The following is a 16066-nucleotide window of genomic DNA, read 5'->3' as shown; positions in this document are numbered from 1 at the left end:
CAGATTTTGAAAGCCATTTAGGCAACTAACTCCCATTGTAATAACTGGGCATTAGGTGTCTAAATACCTTTAAAAATTTAGCCCTTTGATACCTCAGTGAAACAGGTGGCTTTTGGTAGTTTTCCACAGTCGACATCAAACGTATCCTGAAAAAATGACCACCTCTGTTACTACTAGCACCTGAGACCATTAGAAGTGAAGGTTTTAATCGAGTGCCCATGTCGTTCGTGGTGTTGATTGTTTGCTTTTACTCTCCAGACCAAGTGAACCAAGGCTCCCCCTCAACCCTTTCTGGTCATCCAGGAGGAAAAAAACTAATTCTTCTGGCTCCCACTACAATTTTAAAAATTCTATGAAAACATCTCTTTCCAGAGCAGGGTCTTTATAAGCTGACCTCCTGCCCACATTTTGGCCTGTTGGCAATGTGCCTTTAAGGGAGCTGCTCCTGGTCACAAAGTTGGCCAATGTCACAGACAAGCATAGAACAGAAGAGTTCCTGGCTCCTAGTCATGGGCTCAGCCCACTTGAGCCCATATCCCCATCAGACCAAGTGTTGCTCTCCATTGCCAGTTACTCTCCATTCATGCAGATGGGAGACTTGGAGGAGCTCATTGCTGATTGCTTAATGGGGAAGATACAGGAGTCTACCCTGATCGCCCACAAGAATAACTATGCCACTCGAGTCATCTCAGCAGAGAGGCCCAGAGCGGCATGTGCATAGACTCAGGGGCCCTCCCAGTCCTAGTCCATTCAAGTCAATTTGAATCTTTCCACTGACTGTAATGGGTTTGGCCCAGGCTTGAAGTGAGTGGGGAGGCTTTGACTGGCAGCAATGTGGGGAAGCTTTCTCTAGGGCTGGCCCTGCTGTACTGGTGCCTTTCGCCAGCACTGAGTTCACTAGGTAAAATTGAAAGACCATTGAAATATCTATAAGCTACATTCCACATGGTGAGTCCCTGACACATCTGGTTGAGGGGAAAGCAGCATGGCATGAAAGAGACAGGGAGATCCAAGTAGGAGCTATTCCACATCAACTGCCGTTCCCTGCCTCCTACAGCACTGGCCAGCATGGACAAGCTACTCCTGGCCCACCCTGGATAGCCCCAGACTCTGAATCTGGCACTGGCTCTGGGAGGTGTGCAAGGCGGAGGCCTTCCCCTCCCTGCACACCTGGCATTCCTGCTCAGAGGCAAGGACTGCCTGAGGCTACAGCAGTGTCAGTCTCCCCAAAGGGGGTGAAGAGGGATGAGGTAAAGGCAGGGCCTGCTCGCTCTGACATCTGCTCAAGTCCACAAACAGCTCAGAGACCTCCTTGCTGGTAAAATACCCCATGCAGTTTATTTATGTTAGTTTCTACCATGCTTATACATTATATAGCCTCATACCTAGAGTCCCAGCCCCTCAGCTCCTGAAGTGAGTAGGAAAGAGCAATTCCCCTCCCCTCTCTCTTTCTACTGCCTCCTCCTGCTTTTCCCCACTTCCTTCTTGTGTTTTTTGTATCATCTGCCTAATGGCCTGCTCAGCCTCTTAGTTCTCCTCAGCTCATCAATCAGCACAGCTCTTCTTAATGAGGCCTGTTCTGGGGTGATTAATTAGAACTGCAGTGGCCAGCATGCTGGCTCAGCTGTGCGACCTCCTGGTCAGTTGCCTCCTGGTGCTAGCCAAGGTGGCCGCCTGCCATACCAGAAGGAGGATGCTGGACAGGGAGCTGCTCTGCGACTGTGGGGCCTATTTCTGTTCCTCCCTTGTTTCACACATCTGGGCAGAGTTCCTCTGGGCAGCATCCACTGGCTCCCTAGACACCTTTTAGGAGCAGTGGGTTCTATCCTAGGGTCTCTGCTCGGTGTCCCCTTCTGGATCCCTGATTTTGATTCTGTGACCCTCACTCCCATCCCTGTTTTTCATTTGTTACCCCCCAAATTCGCTTGAGATCTAGGTCTGGTAGCTTTTCCCCTTAGGCTGGGGGAGGGGCCTTCAGATGAGGGTGGGCTTGCACCTGCCCATCCCTGGGTTCTCAATAGGTGCTGTTGTCCAGCTCTCTGTAACACAGGGCCCACCAAGGCGGCAGCTGGAGTTGCACTTCCTGTGTGTTTCCTAGCCCTGACAGATCCCAATCCTCTGCCCACCGTTCTGCTGAGGGTTGTGGCTTAACGTCATGTTCTAACCTTAAATACACAACCATCACTGACAGAAGGAGGGGTGGGCCTGAACGTGATGCAAAGCCTGGGGGGTTGGTTCCAGAGTTTGGTTTGGGCCCCTCTCTAGATGGTACAGTTACTTTCTGACATACCTGGTCAAGGAGCCAAGGGCTCAGGCTGTGACAGACTGCCAACGTCCTGTAATATCCTGAACAAACCTTGTGGAATTAAGATAAGTTTTACTGAATTAGAGTGAATACCTTTGGGGTCCGTTGTGTAAACATGCAATTGATGTGGTGTTGTTCGACTGTATGGACCTTCTCTAGTAGGGGGAGGGGATGCTAATAAACTTCCTCCATTATCAGCTCTGAACTGCTGAGGGGAAGTACAGTGCAGTTGCCCTGAACTGTGACACAAGTCTATCCTATGCTCTGGTTAGCCCAATAAGGGCTTGTCTACACATGATTGTACCATTTAACTCAATTTGATTTAATTAATAGGTGCAACTTTTGGTGTGGACTCTCTTCTCTCAGATTAACACTGGTGATATTGGGGCAACTCATGTTTGTAAATTAACCTGTGCAAACTAAACACCCGTAAACCACGATTAAACTGATAGAAGACTGTCCACACACAAAGTAGTACTGGTTTAACTAAATCAGTATCAAACCAGACTTTTAGTTAAACCTGTTCAACTTCAGGGGTAGACCAAGCATAAGAAAAGGGAAATTATCCCTCTCAAAGGAGCTCTATTAAAGACAAGATCACAACACAAGGGACATTCAAAGTGAAGATTCAGACTCATGCTCCCTTTGCCATGTTATCCCAGACCTCCCTCACACATGCCTAAAATCTAACTGGGCAAGCTAGAATCTGCTTGCAGGCTTGGATCTATGGTTCCATGTCCCCTGCCTGTCACAGATCCCAACTGTTTAATACCGGTGCTGTTTATTTATAATCCTTTGTAATTGACTTTTTGCTAATTTGTTTTGTTATCACTCGGAATGTAACAAATGAGAAAGATGAAGTCGACTTGGTGTCATTATCCTCTAGTGGATTAACAGGGCCCTCCAACAAGCGCAGAGTGATTAAATGCATTTAGTCCAATTAGGAACATGATGACAGTTCTGGGGAAAGTTCTGCCTTTGTGTTTTCTGAATGGAGATAGATTTCATGCAGGAGCTCAAAGCTTTTAGCCCTTCTATATCCATATGCTTCTGTGGGGAAAGGGAAAATCATCAGGAAACCATCCAGCACCAGATGAGGCTGTCAGAAAGCAGGATACACTGTTGTCTGCTCTGATCACTAGACCATGCTGCTCCAGTAGCCCTGAGAGTGGATCAGGAGACTGATGTTTAAACACCAGAGACATGTGCAAAGCTGGGGGAGCAGTTGGGGAGGCCATCAGCCCATCAGGATATAAATGTGTGGGGGGGAGAAAGGAGTTGGCATATGTAGGCAAGCAGTAACAGAAGAAGAGGGAAAATATTTGCCCCAAGGTTAAGGAAGATGAGAGAACAAAGGGATGGGGAATGGAAACCTACTTGCCCAAGCAAGCAAAGGCACTGACAATAAAAGGCTGGAAACAAGCAGACCTCAGTGTCCTGCCAGCCACAGCTGCATGGCCCTCTTGGGAGCTTGGAACAACAAGCTGCTCCTTGGGCAAGTGACTATCACCTGCTTTAAGGCTCTGGCTGTGCAGCTGAGTCAGGTGACCAAGGCTTATGTGATGGCAGCCTGGTGGGGTTGGGGGTGGTGCTGCCTTTAAAAGGGAGCCTGTTTCTTCTTGGAGGAAGAGACTCAGTGTTAGGAGAAGGGGGTATGTTGGTTGCAGCTTTATTTTTTCTACCAGCTAGGTAGAAAGTCTGGAAAGGTATAACTTCAGGGAGCAGGAGAAGAAGCCTCAGTTGGGAAAGGCTTTAGGAAAGAGGTGACTTTGGGAGGGACCTGGGGAAGAGGGCTGATAGATATTTGTTTGAGGTGATTGTAATGACTACAGCTGCTTAGTGCTGGACTACACCAAACCTCCCCAGCAGCATGCTAGGTGTATTGTGACTCAGAGGCAAGCTCTGAAGGCACTTCAGCTGCTAAGACCTCATAGGTGCTAGCCCCAGTGGGTTTGAGAGTGAAACACTGTGGCAACCTGAGGTTGGAACTGGTTGCAGCCCTGCTTATGTGGACATCCTGGAGTTAACTGACTACCAGTTTCCTGGTATACAAAGATTTTTCAGGTTTCAGGCTCCTTTTTCATCTCTGGTGTGGCTGGAGGCCAGCACTACACAGAAATGAGTAGGCAGTGGAAAGATCTAACCTGAGTTGTAGGAAGTTAATTCTGGACTACCTGAAGTCTTGATTTTTGTCAGCCCACTCCTTCTTCCCAAATATGATACAAACCTGCTTTTCTTCCTTTTGTCTTAAACTCTAACCTCTAAATCCCTGACTTGCTTGGCACACAACCCTCCCTCAAGTTTAATTCTGATGCTGGGAGCCTTGTGATGTTGCATCATGACTTCAGGGCATAGAATACTAACTATTTATTTTAACCTAAATAAATATGACAAGGGCTGTTAATGAGGATATAAACCAGCTGAGGTCAGGAAGAAATTTCTAGCCATTTTACACAAGCAGGGTTTTATGTCTTACTGTGGAAACAGGACACCCAGAGTCGATGTACCTTCAATCTGTCTTGGGACTGGACTTGATGACCCAGGATGCTCCAGTCTTATATCTTATGTCATACCACAAGAATTCTGACATTCCAGTGTCACAATGTTGTTGTGTTTCTGGTCTTTGCCTCAGCTTTGTGAAGTGTGGCAACCCACGTTACTGTTGAAAATGCGGTTGATTCATTTCAGTCTAGACCCCAAGTAAACATGTCTATATCACAAAAGCCCCCATATAATTTTACCTCAGTCTGTGATCAAGTGAGGCTCACAACTGGAACAACAGGGGCTGCTACAGGTCTGGATTGAGGTACAGCAGCTGATCTGTGCATGTGAAGCCTGCACAATGCTGGCTTGCACTATTCTTGGTTCTAGCCACTTTAATAATCAGCAAACTCAGCCAAGAATATTGAAAGAAGGATAAAAGAAAAATGATTAGTTATTATTGTCTTGCATTCCAGAGCCATGAAGAAAAAGTCTGTTATATAACTCCACCAAATTCCTGTGGAACCAGCAGTATGTGGTGAGGTTCCCTTCGATACAGTGAGCTGGCTGGTTTCCCCAAGGTCATCTTGCTCAGCGGGGCCTCAGGGTATAAGACTTTGTGCTGATATCTCACTCCAATGCATAGGCACTGGAGACATACTCACCTGCCCCAGTCTCTTCACCATGTATAAAGAGTTGTACCCATCAGGGCACAGAGATAGTGAGGAAAACAGGGGAGTCCTGTAGATAGATGAGCAACCCAAGATAGCTTTGGGGAATAGCAAGTGCAGTCAAAATTATGACAAATCTCGCTCCCCTGGAAGATGCAGGAACAAAACCCTGCTTAGGTTACCCCAGGGGTTTCAGAAGCCTGGGGGTTGGAGATCAATGTTGTATTGCCCTGACTGGAGGAGGGGAGCTATGACACAGAGTAGGGAGACATTTCAGCAAGCATCAGCACTAGATTAGTGGGGAGGCTCATTGGAGTGGTGGTGACCAGCTGGGGATCAGCCAGTGGCTGGGTAGGAATTCTTGAACCTGTCTTCAGTGGGTCCAGAGCTGGGAAAATCAGCAAGATCTTCAAGTAGAGTTCCTTTAAATCCCCCTTGCATTCCCCCATCTCCATTTAAGAGTTTCCCTTGGCACTTTTACTACCGATCGGAGATATTTCTTGTTTAGTTGTCCCCTCCCGCTTCCTGTCTGCTGCCTGTTTACTCTCCTCTGTATCCAAGTCATAATCTGAATGTGGAGCCTCCTGATGATTCCCAGGGCAGCAGATAGTGAGAGCACAGACGCAGGATTACTACTTCCCCGAGGGTCCGGTTTAGAGAATTTGGCCCCTGAAGGAGAATAGAAGAAGTAACAAAGGAGCCCAGAAATGACCAGGCAATTGAATCAGTTTGGATCAAAATCTTCTCTTTTCAAGTTCTGCCCTTATGTGAAAGCCTTTTAAACCCCACTCTCTTCCCCAGAGAACCTGGGCTGTGCCTTTGGGACCGGATGCTGGGATTCTCTCTGGGACCTTTTCCACTTGGGTTATCAAGGACACCTTGTCCAGTTCTGGGAGAGCACTTCATCCAGTTCTCTGGGATCCAAAAACTGAGCTCGACTCCAGCTCGTCATTCAGGTTACTTTATTAGGCATGTGACAGCTCTATGCCCACGCTGGCCAGGCCCAGACGCAGGGGGTTTAGGTACAGAGTGATACCACAATTCATGTCTCACACCACACAGTTTATATATATTTCCCCTAGCTACTAACATCTATGCTTCTTGACTCTAATTGGTTGGATATTGTACAGATCATGTAAGGACCAATTGCTTATGTCCTTGCCTTATGTACATTCCGAGCTTATCAATTCAGTTCAGCCTATCTCGGCTAACCTGAAAACACCTGTCCAGCACACAGCCAGCCAGTCACACCCTTGTTTACAGTTTAACCCAGCACTCAAACCAAGCCATATGCAAGTTTACTCATGCCCAGTAAGATCTATGCCTCCACGTGATTAATCCAAATATCCTTGCTCCTAGTATTTGCTTATTTTTTCATGGGCTATTTCTTTTCTTCAGTGGGTCATTTATGGGGCCAAAATATAGAATGAGATTTGATCTTCTCAAGGTATTGTCACCATCCAGGAACTGAAATACCATGTGACCAGATTACACATTATTATAGCCCCCAGAGGCATTGCAAAAACTTATGAAAAACAAATAGGATGTTTCCCTTTTCCTTCAGGAGTCCTCTAGATTGGGACTGAAGGGAATATTTGGGTCTATTTGGATCTTATCCTAGTGCCAATAAGGAGTAACGCCATAGAAGTCAATGGAAAGTTCTATCTGAGTAAAGCCAGTGTAAGGAAGATTAGGATTGGGTCCTTATGTCTTGTTGCCCCAAGAGGCTTGTAGCAGAAAAAACATCCACGGAAAAAGTTCTGCTGGTGGCACTGTTGTTCAAAACCACTCCAGCCTGCTCCAGGGCTATCCATGCTTGGATCAGCAGGTCTGTGTCAGATGAGGGCTAATGGTACCTAAATGGGGAAATATGGGAACATTATTTTGGCAATAGACTTAGAAATTATATTATTGATGTTGACAAGTTCAGTGGACCAAGCCTTTAAAGTTTATGGAGCAGATAATTACCCTGGGTTGTACTTTGGCTTTCATTTACATGCTTGATTTCTCATTACTGTTTAGTGAAGGGACGTTCTTTAAAAGCATAAAGGAGCTATGAACACAAACAAGAGGACCCTGGCTAGGCTCAGGGCTTGAGACCATTGGGGGAATAATATCTAGCTCATATTTAGAGCTTTTCATCCAGAGAGCTCAGAGCACTTTACAAAGGAGGTCAGCATCATTATCCCATTTCACAGATGGGGAAACTGAGGTATAGAAAGGGGAAGTGACTTGCCCATGGTCACCCAGCAGGCTCATTGCAGAGCTGTGACAAGAACCCAGTCTTCTGAATCCCAGTCCAGTGCTCCCACCGATGACTAAAATTGGGGCTAATCTACAGTTTAGAGAAGGCCCTTGTCTATCACTTTGCTTCATGTTCGCATATCTGCCATAAAAATCCCAGTATTCTGCTCTCATCCATAGCTTTTTTTCATTCCAGGAGCTCAAAGTGCTTTACTGATTCATTCATTGATTAAGCTCATTCATTGATTAAATTCAAAGCGAGGACAAGAGAAAACATTTGCTTCCAATAACTTATTGGGTGAACTTTGCTTTTTTGTTAATAAGATGTGCAGGAGCAGTTACGATTTGCTTGAATATGTTTGTGATTCAGAGCTGTTCACCAAGTAATGTCTGGTCTGTAAATTGCAGTGAATGGCACAAGAACAAATGCTCAATCTGAATTTCAAGCTGTGTTGATTAGCTTTGGATAGGACACGGATGGCAGTGTCACACAAAAGCACAAATGCCACCAGCTCATCATGCCACTTGGAGTGCAAACATTTTAGACCTTCCATAGCAAAAGGGATTTCTATAGAGCAGATTTCAAACTTCAAAATGTTTCTAGATGGCATGGGAGTAAAAAAATCATCTCGGATAAAGATTTTTTCCCCCCAAACCCGTTTTGCTGCTTATAACAGATACCTCTTTTGAGATGGTGTGTGCTGTTCATCAAGTAACATTTAAATCTGATATCCTTGGGCCATTTGTCACAATGAGATTATTTTCTTTGCTTTACAAGACATCACTTACAAATTCACTTCTGTGACATGGAGTGAGGAAGGTAATAGTCACTGCCAGATAAAACATGGCTGTGAAAGGAGGAAAACAGCTGGTAGAATGTGCTGCAATCTGCTTACAGCATGGGCTCCAGAACCCAAACTCCCTTTGTTTGAAAGAGGCATTTCAAAAGGCAAAGGATTTGAATGAGGTCCGTTTGGAATCAGGAATCCTGAACCAGTAGTGAAACTGTAAGGCTGGGACCTGAACTTCTACAAAATTCAGAGGGTCTTGGATCCAGCATATTCGAACAGGCCAATCTTTAGCAAATACCTTTCCATTCAAAGCACTAGTATTTGCATCCAAAGGCACTTTCTCTTGGATTAAAATATTGTTTCTACTGAAGTAGCTTATAGCTTTGAGAAACATTTGCAAGGTTCTGGTAACCCTAGTGCCAAGGGAATCATGTGACATCCCATTCAGTCCATTAGGTTTTGCTAGCTGTGCCATTACCCCCAAGCCAGCGGGAGTCATGTGGCTAAAATCTTGTGCAATCTTTTGGCAATTTACCTGCAAGTGGTTTAAATCTTCACCATGACAGAGACTGAAGTCGCTGTTATACAGGAGGGTGTTGGACTGCAGATGGGGAAGATTCATCTCACACTGTGTTAGTCAACAAACAGTCCGTGCTGGTCCTGGCAAGGAGCTTTGTTTAAATCAACTCCCCAGAACATTTTGGTAGCACCAAGTACCATTTGGCCTTGGGGAAGGATTCTTTCCCCCTGATTGTGGGCTGTATCTCACCGTGCTAAGCTTGGCTACTCAAGCATGGCATCAGTGGACTGGGCCGACATTATCTGTCTGCTATAGACACCTGGCTATTTATTTCCAGGTGCTTGTCACCAAGGTTTATGAATCGTTCCCATTTAATCATTGGACCTGCAGTTGTGATGATGTGAAGGATGTTTTTGTGGCTTGTACAATTAGCCGTTCATATAAACTATCTGAATTGTTTCCACAGGAACTGGGAGCTCAGATCACCGTGCAGTGGGAAATGCTTTGTTGCATTCTGTGAATAAACACTGCACCCAGCTTTCCCCAAGAGCGAGTTCTGAACTGCTGCTATATAGGCAGCAAAAGGAGTGACTGGCCAAGAAACAGTATTACGCAGTGTGTGAAGCCAAGCCAGAGACCTATGGGCTAGCTGCAGGGGCAGGGAGCTCTCTAATGCCTCCTGTGGGATCCGATGTAGGGAAAGAGAGACGGGGAGCGAGACTGTGTCATTTAATATCAATGTGCAGCAGCACAGATTGACTTCACAGTTTCTCCTTTGTAACAGAAATGGGCCTGAACCAAAACCTTGGATCCCAACTGCTCGGAAGCATGAGGGAACACAGACCCAGATCTGAGCTTTGTGGCTGACCCCTGCTGTAAAACAGGATTAGGTCTGAGGAGAGGTTTGGTTTGGACTGGTCCTTCTGTTGCATCTCTACTTTCTAATGTACCATGAGATCCAGCAGTATGACACTGGGTCTGCCTTCACTGCAGAATTAACTCAGGTTATCTACATTTGCCTTACTAGCTTGAGTGTGAGCAGCCACATTGTAAAATAACTCTTTGGTTACTGTGTCCAGATTGGTGCTGCATTCACGTGTGTGTGTGTGTGGGGTACTCATACTTCTGGGGGCATAACCCCATAGTTCATTGCACAGCAGTAAGCTGAGCTACTCTAGGGATTCTTTCCCAGTGGATTGGGGAAAACTTGTCTGTCCTCTCTGACCACATGGGGGAACTGTGGGGAGGCATTGGAGGACTAGCAGCGCTCGAGTGGAGCTAGCTTGCATCCACTGATCATGTGAACAGCTGATGAGTTGTGCTAGCTTGAGCTTCAGCCTATACCCCTGACACGCTAGTCAACTTGAGTTAAAGGCAGCACCACACACTGGGTTTGAGGGTTTTTGTGTGTAGACAGGACCTAGCTAGGGGCAACACTAAGTTATAACTTGAGTAAACTCTGCAGTGAAGACAAGCCCACAGAGGGACTCCATTCTACTCAGCAGCATTCTGCTAGGACATTTCATGATACTTCCTGATGGCTCATGAAGCAGCCAATGTGGATTTAATTTATGTCTGTAATGACTTGCTTGCCAGGCAACCACAGAGCAGTGTCCAGGCCTAACTACCACACTCCATCCATTAATCTAGAAATCACATTCAGGTGAAAGCTGTGTGCTGAGGGAGGTTTGAAATACAGGCTAACTGTGATCTTTAGAATCCCCTCTGGGGTCAAGCATGGGTCTGAGAGATCCTAGTGGAATTTAAAAGATACATCTATAAATTCATGGGGCCAAATCCATACCTTGTGTAACTCCAAAGATTTCCTTGGGGTTATGCCAAGGATGATTTTTTTTCATCTCTGCTCAGACTATGGGTGGGAGATGAAGGTTTTGTGGACTTAAAAACCCCCCCAAAACAAACAGATAGCTCTAGTTGAAAAAGGAATTATTTTGGCCTGTATTAAATGTGAGGTTGGACTACATGATCACAGGGGTCCCTTCTGGCCTTGGAAAATTTGAATGTATAACCTTGCAAGCTACTTTTAGGTTCACAAAATCAATGGGAAAAGAAAAGGAGTACTTGTGGCACCTTAGAGACTAACCAATTTATTTGAGCATGAGCTTTCGTGAGCATGCTCAAATAAATTGGTTAGTCTCTAAGGTGCCACAAGTACTCCTTTTCTTTTTGCGAATACAGACTAACACGGCTGTTACTCTGAAAAAAATCAATGGGAGTTCTCAAACCTTCTTACTGCCCTTTCACTCTGCTTTTTTCTCCCCAGAAGGTGATTCAGTTAACAAGTTAAAAGTTCCTTTAGCTCCAGGGTACCTTATACTGTGTATCCAGGCAGTGATTATCAACTCTTCCAACCCATGGCTGCATAGTTTGACAGAAAAAGGGTTTTGGATCCACCCACCTTTGGTTTCAGGTCTGCCATAAAGAAAGGGAAGGTGATCATGATGCCCTGCATTTTTTGCTCATGCCTTCCCTGGATGGTGTGGATCCCCAAAGTAAGAACTTGTATGTTAGGAGTAGATGACCCTGTGACACTTTCCTCTGGGCACCCAGAACCGCAAACTGCTGAGTTACCCCCCTGCCTGAGAAAGAGAGAGCTTGCTGGTGCGTAAACTGTGTGTTAGCTCCCTGCCACACTAGTCTGTCCGCCTCACCAGCAAACTCCGTGAGACTCTGCCAGACTAAACCTTGCCTTGCTGGTAACGTTCAGTGAACCCCAATTCCCCAGAGATGGCTCTCCGTTGTGTTCAGTCCCTCTCAGTGGACATTCACAGAAATCATTAAGTCTTCTGTCTCCAAAGAGACAGTACATATACTAGCCCAGTGGAGTGATGACACTTTTTTTACCTTAATACACAGCACTGAGATGGTTGAGAGTAACACAAAGCATGTTCATTAATAAAGAACAGAGATTTAAATGACACTAAGCAGAGATACCAGAAACAGAAATGGTTACAAAGAAAACAAAATAAAACATACTTTCAAATGTCTAAAATTTAACATAATACAATCCTGCTGTGACACTGCGCCTCATATTCTTCATAGTGGCATTATCTGATTATGACATAATTATAATGCATTTTGTACAAGATAAGTCATGTGAGGTTGTCATTGAAAAAGTTATGATTTACTGAATATGATTATCCTATTTGTATGAATGTATCATTCTTGTATCTGAAGTTATAAATACTATGTATCTGTATTTCAAATGTAGTTGCACCTGGATAATGCCCACTAGACAAGAAGCTTTCAGTCTAGATAGCTGGTTGGGAAGGGTGTATTTAGGGCAATGAGCCATTAGGAAAAAACAATAGGTCTTAGGAGAAGTTTATCTCCCACCTGATGAGCCTTCCTGAGAATGCTACAGACAGCCTGTAAGTAATAGCTGCTATGACTCTACAAGGACATGTAACCAGGCCACATGATTCTGGACTCCATCTTGGGATGTCAGCACTTTTTCACTAATTGGTCTGGGAAACAAGTTTTGAAACAAAGTGTTCCTGCCATATGCTACATCTATATAAGGCAGGGAGTGACATCATCTGGGGTTCTTCACTCCCCACACAAGAAGACTTCTGAAAACACCTGAGGAACAAAGACTGAACTGGGGGAAGTGCTGGACCCAGGCTAAAGGGATTTCTAGCCTGTGTATGAAACATCTGGAGATTCCAAGCTGTAAAGCAAGTGCTGCTTGCCCCTTAAGGATCTGCAGCCTGCTTGTATCATTTCTCATGGTGAGAATCTGCTAATTCATATCCAATCTATTTAGTGTATTAAGCTTAGTTTGCATTTTTTGTTTATTTGCAAGGTAATCAGCTTTGATCTGTTTGTTATCATTTATAATCACTTAAAATCTATCTTTTTGTAGTTAATAAACTTGTTTTTGTTTTAATCTAAACCAGTGAGCTTTGACCTGAGTGCTTGGGGAAAATCTCTGCTTGGTTACCACAAGTGTGCATTGCCCTCTTCACATTGAGGGAGAGGAGGGCCGGGTATTAAACCCATATACTGGCCAGATTTGATCAGGGCAGGACGGTACTGCTCTGGGGTTCCAGGCTTGAAAGCTGTTGATTAGAGAGCCCACGTGTAATTGCAGCTGGTGTGTCCTTACATGTGAATGCTGGTGAAAGTGCAGGCTGGAGGGCTTTGCAGCTTGTCACAGCAGTACAGTGTGAGAGGGAGCCCAGGCTTGTGGCTCAGTGGTACCCCAGTTCCAGGTGGAACCCCAGGGGGAACCTGTCACACCTGGTCTCTGGAAACTTCTCACCTACAGTCAGTTCTCTGCCTCCTTAACCCACATAATTGAGGGATCCACCGTTCACGAATGGCTGGATAACCAAGGGCTTCTCTCCCCTTCTTTTTCTAGTCCAGTAAACCTTTTGAAATGTGTTCTTTTGAAGTATATCCCCAGATAACGTCTTTGTCTCATGCTGGTTGTACTTCAGGAAGTCAATGCTATTATCCTGTCTTCCTCACCCTCTTTGCAATTTGCTTTTCCTGCAGACTTAGATGCAATAAAACTTTGGTTGTCTCTGGCATCACCTTGCTTATTTACAATGGAGACACAAGCAAAGAAACTAAACTACATTCTTTTGTTTAGGACTAACTTTTTTGTCAACTGCTGCCACAACATATGTTAAGAACCTATCACCAGCATAAATACATAACTCTTTATATACAACCCATACTTACATCACGCAATGATCTTCATGACCAGTTTGTATACGACACCATGGAAGCTGCTATTTGGCTAAATATTCTGACCGCAGTGTTTTGGCATAGAGGGGCTCTTAGGGTGACAGACACTATCCCCCACAAGCTCTGAGGACATAGCTCAATTCCTCAGGTAGACAATCCGTTTCTTCAGCATATTGTCCACCTCTCTCTCTCTCTCTGTCTCTCTCTCTCTCTCTATTTGTGTTTTACTCCTTCTGTTTTCCACTCAGTTTTTTGATTCTGGGTTTGCATTTGTACACCTCTCTTGCCTTCCTCCTCTGCTCCGTTTCTCACCATCTTTCCTGAGCAGGCCAGCCAGTAACCCAATCGTTGCTGAGTCAGACTCAAACCCAGGATGTTGAGTGCTTTTAGGCAAAACAACTGAGCCTCCCCCCTAGTTATGATGCTTAACTTGAGGCACGAGAAGTTATATTTCCTCAGCTGTAATAATGCAAAGTGCTGTTGGTAACAAAGGAGAGGAATGCTTTAAAATACATGCTCTGTGTTTGGCAGTGTCCATTTAACCTCTGGGGCCAGAGTTAAAAACCAGTTGAAATGCTGACAGTTGATACCCAACCCCTTTTTGCTCTCCTCTGTGGCCATGGGAGGTGGGTTTTGTACGGCTGTCTCGTGGAAATCCCGTGTGACTCAGGCATCGAGGACTCTTCTTGTTCTTTGGAAAATCCCAGACTGCTGAACAGCTGCCGCTACTGGATGGAATTGGACCTGCCCAGGGCAGTTTCTCGGCTGTGCTGCCGTTGCTGTTGTTTCTGGGGTAGGACTTTATGTCTTTATTACTAGTGTCCTGTTCCCCTTGTGGAAATGAAGGGGCAGGCCCCTGCTGCAATGAAAACGAAGGGGATTGTTGTACTGAGGCCTCTGCGCATGGGGGTGGAGGACCCTGTGGTTCTCTCTGGCTCTCCAGCTCACAGACTAACTAAAACACAGCCTGCGCTGTCACTGCGCTGGGTCTCCCTAAGTCCTGGCTTGGACTCGGCCATCATGGGAGGGGACTGTTGACTACAGTGCAACCAAGAAAGTGTCATGAGCCCCAGTCCTCCTGTAGTGAAAGGTGATTCTCCTTTAGCTGGTGTTTCTGGAGTGGAAGGGTCCATGTTCCTACCCTGCTGTCTCTGAAGTCCAGAGCACAGGTTAGTGATAAATGTCAAGTCCTAGGTGACCATGATTCTGTTACAGAGTATTTGGAAGTGCTTCTTTACTCCTGTATTCTCCCTTGGGCTATCTAATGAGACACCTTGTTGAGAAATCCCAGCCAGAGAGCTGGACAGAAATCCATATGCAGGATAATGAGATTTGGAAGAAGACATCTGCCAAATGCCTCTTAATGGGATTTCCAGGCTGCACTGAAAACAATCTGCTGGCGGGGGCTCCTGATCCCACATGCCGCAAAACACTTTCGCCCCTTGGGTGTTAGAGCCTTGCGATTTCTGCTATCATGCAGGCTGGGATTTATTGACCCACGAGGAGAGAGAAGTTCCCCCTTATACTTGTATGGTACCCTCTTGTGATACAGGGCAGGCAATTCATCAGACTCTGCATGGTGACACAGCAGGGATCTATTTCCCTCCCTCTCAAACAGCATATGAATGATCAACGGCAGGCTGTGCTGGCTGAGTGCTGCCCCCCATGGACCTGCTGTGATGCCCACATGCCACAGACTGTCTTGCTGGTACTATAAAGGGTGAAGGTCATCTCAGAAAAACATGCTAAGTTTTCCAGTCTCTTGTCAGCACAGAAGAATTTGCCATAATGTGAACTCTTCTGAGTGATAACATATCGCTCTTATACCCTCACTCAGGTGCCACATTCCGTCACTGGAGTGGGGAGGCTGGGGACAACTGAAAATAGCTGTCACGGCACGTACTGTTCTCCCAGCTCATAAGTTGGCACAAAAAGGGTAAGGGCAATTCACTCATTAGCACGCTGAGGCCAACCCACCTTTAGCTCCTTCATCTGTAGCCTTGACGGTTCGCTTAGTGGGCTAAACATCTGGTTTGAAATACCTAGACTCCTTGAGCCAGCGGCTCAGATTTTAGCAGAGCTGCCTCAGACCTTTGTTATTCAGAGCTGGATCAGGCTGTTAAGGGTCTTTCCCATGAGAACGCCAGTCAGGCTGCTCTCCACGCTGTGCCTTGGCACGTTCGGGAACAGTAGGGGTTTGTCTGTCCATGGCCAGCTTGTCTGGACACCTCACTGTTCTGCAGTGTGCTATGCACTGGTTGTTCCCTGCGCTGTTCATCTCCACCCCAGAGGGGGCTGCATTGTTGTTATGGTACTAAAGTGCTATGGGGTTCTTTGG

The sequence above is a fragment of the Eretmochelys imbricata genome, chromosome 14 (genome assembly GCF_965152235.1).
Source record: "Eretmochelys imbricata isolate rEreImb1 chromosome 14, rEreImb1.hap1, whole genome shotgun sequence".
NCBI lineage: Eukaryota > Metazoa > Chordata > Testudines > Cheloniidae > Eretmochelys > Eretmochelys imbricata.
This window is presented reverse-complemented; position numbering follows the sequence as displayed.